The sequence below is a fragment of the Cephus cinctus genome, unplaced genomic scaffold, assembly GCF_000341935.2.
Source record: "Cephus cinctus unplaced genomic scaffold, Ccin1 Ccin1_scaffold0171, whole genome shotgun sequence".
NCBI lineage: Eukaryota > Metazoa > Arthropoda > Insecta > Hymenoptera > Cephidae > Cephus > Cephus cinctus.
The window spans coordinates 197441-200544 of NW_014332895.1; the positions used below are offsets into that span (position 1 = coordinate 197441).

General features: G+C 41.1%; 1 protein-coding gene and 1 long non-coding RNA gene across 9 annotated transcripts in view; one reads left to right on the forward strand and one right to left on the reverse strand.

Annotated features, from left to right (window-relative positions):
- LOC107264454 (heterogeneous nuclear ribonucleoprotein K) overlaps positions 1-3104 on the forward strand; it is a 64170-nt gene that overhangs the window by 2921 nt on the left and 58145 nt on the right. The gene's annotated exons all lie outside the window — the stretch shown is intronic.
- Positions 1-3104, reverse strand: part of LOC112493886 — a 12956-nt gene that overhangs the window by 1095 nt on the left and 8757 nt on the right. Inside the window, exon 2 of the long non-coding RNA XR_003058824.1 lies at positions 738-2658. This is a non-coding gene — a long non-coding RNA (uncharacterized LOC112493886). The remainder of the gene's footprint in view (positions 1-737; positions 2659-3104) is intronic.

Consider the following 3104-nt stretch of genomic DNA (forward strand, 5'->3'; position numbering starts at 1 on the left):
GGGGGGGGGGGGGCGAGTTGGCGTCGACCAGCTGAGCTTGGCTTCGTCTTTTTCTCTTCACTCGACCCACCCACGTTTTGCCGGTTATTGTGTGTTGTGTATATATATATATATACCTGGTAGGCACAACAAAGCGTTGCCAAGGTAACTCATCGGCGTTTCTCCTGGTTGCCATCACAAAACATTTTCCACTTGCTGATGAAAACTAACATCTGCGCTAAGCTACAATGACATTAAGATTCGTGTATGCAGTTACGGGAGGCGTCGCTGCGCCAATGCAAAATTTTTACTTTTTATCGTCTACGTCACTCGTTCTTCTTATATGAAAAACTCCTTTTCCAATCGGAATTATGTCGCTTCATAGGATCTACAGTGTTTCTAGAATCAGTAATCGTTCGCTGTCACTGACTATCCCTATTTCATGTAATTTCATTACCGATAACAGTAATTGTAACTCTGTCGATATGGCAGATCCTTTTATACAGTAGAGTACTTATACGAATTACACTGTACTCTTATGTGATACAGTGCAATCAGTGTGTTCTGGGACGAACGTCAGAATCCTTGCGCTTTACTTTTTACTGATCGATGATAATGAAAAGATTCTCTTTTTTTATCTGCTTTTATGCAGATCACGCGTTGCAATTACGTATTGTCATAAAGTACACGTGTTAGCGTTGTTTATTTCTAATGAATTCTATTCGTTATTTTATACTCGTTAGGTGGGGCTTATTTACCTAGGTGATTTTTCCTTGCAAAATTCTTTCCGAACCGCCCCCCCCCCTCCTTTCTCTCTTCTTTTGGTTTTCTTCAAGGACTCTCACTATGCGTTCCTTCGGTACGACTCCTCGCCAACGTATTTCCAGCTCGATTCTAGTTTGCATAATATATGGGTTACTACTGCCACCTCGCTCGCTGCCATGAACACATATGCCTATATGCCATACGCTACCACGCATGTGTGATATGGCACGGCTAAGTTTGGTGCGTGTACATACACGTGATCATGCGAGGGCACACATGCTGCCTCTATGACATTTATATTGCAGTGTCAATATTGTGTGTGCGGCTGTGTGTCGTGCCTTGTAAAAGTTTACTCATGTACGTGGATACCTAGTGTGTGTATCCGTATTATACGACGATTCCTGTTCTCCGACGAATTTTTTTCTCTTTTTGGGACAAAAACTGGATTTTTATGTTAAGCATTCAGTTGCGCTATAATAATCAACGTAATAATGCTGATATCATAAACCAAATTGGATAAACGATCCTTGGCTGTACGAGCTAGTCGTGTGAAATTTCGTTGCTTTCACTTGCTTCTAAGAAAGCCATTTTTTTCTGTATAGTCAATATTAAAAAATCCAATCAGTGCTTGTGTATTATAGAGGATTTATATTGAGTTTTCTTATCGAGGGTATTGTTTACGGTCTGGAGATATTTCAGAGGGATTTTTGCTCAAATTTAAGCTTGTGACTTGTATCTTGGAAATATCTGCGGTTTGCATCGAGCACGAGAAGCTTTTCGTAAAGTCGTGTAGGTTGATTCTGGACTTAATGAAATTGGTCGGCTTAGCTGGGACCTTTAAGTATGTCGATCAGACTTGTGACACGTGTTAAGCTACGACTAAAATTATATTCGCGATTCGTAATGAAGCAATAAGAAAAATACCAATTTTATCAACGAGTTGGAAAGAAATTTTACTAAAATTTCTGTCGCTTCAAGCTATTTAAAAAGAGAACAAAGGGACTACAGAAGTCTGTAAAAAAATCATTGAATCATTTACCAGGTTATTGCCCAAAGTTTACTACATTTGTCGTCACAGTCGGCGACACAGTTACTATTCCCTTGATGTGCAATCGATAAATCAATATTAATATCCAGTCTGTTATGTTACGGCCAATTAGCTTAACAATCGTCAGACATTGGCTGTACGCACAATCAATATATTGTGTAACATTGTTACACAATTTATAATAACAAATGAATTTTCGGTATGAAAATCATAGAAAAATTATTATACCTTATAAACAGACACACACACATACAGTGTTATCGGGTACTATTGCATCACCCCAAGATGGTTGTACCACAAGAATCGATGTAAACCAAATGAAGCTAACTTCAAGTGGTATAATAGTCCTGAATAGCCTTGCACGTATAGAGTATGTTTATAGTATGACTGTATAATAAGGTCAAAGGTCACAGTCAAAAGTGTATGCCTACTAGTCAATTCCTTGATCGAGCGACGTGTTAGTGAAAAAAGATATTCGATTGATCCCCGAGTTAGGTGCACATTCCACCTGTCTTGCACTGACGACGCAGGCCTTGGCATCCTATCGCCGTTGAGGTAAACGACGGGTTAGGTTAGGTTAGGTACGCGCTCTTTCCCAAGAGGTCACCTCCCCGAAAGGCGTCAAGGTCGCATTCCCCAGGTGCCTCTCTTATATGCTGATTACGTTGCACAAGCGAATATCACGGTTGCAATTATTATGGTGTATGCCTATGTACTCGCGCATGCGCAGAATAACCAGCTCGTCTACCTTCTCACCAACAGCATCCTTCTTCGTCGTTGCTCACCTGGTAGGACATAGCGCGTTACTTTCGATTATCATTGCTCGTAAGCTCTCGTACTTCTTGGTCGTATCTCCTTTCCAGCTCCTGAAAATAATTTACTCGCTTGGTATCGCTTCTTTTTCTACATCGTCGTACTTAACGGGAGCCACGACGCCATCCTTGTCTTTGATTCCCATTGGCCGTGTGCATGCATTGGCTGCGCCTCTGCACATCGTCCAAAGACAGAACACGTAGTCCTTGAATAAAGCAGCGTATAAGGTATGAGGGAGAGAGAGAGAGAGAGAGAGAGAGAGAGAGAGAGAGAGAGAGAGAGAGAGAGATTAGTTGGTAACTTTTGAATTGAAAAAAAAAGTGAATCGTGGAATGCAACGAGGCTCGATAAAGTCACAACAGCCGTTGCGCCAGCTTGTTTTGATGTCGTAACATGTTTTGAGTTCTCTCTCTCTCTCTCTCTCTCTCTCTCTGTTGTACCACTTTGGTATTCCTTCTGGAACACTCTCACTCGTTTTATATTGATGCGGTTGTTGGTT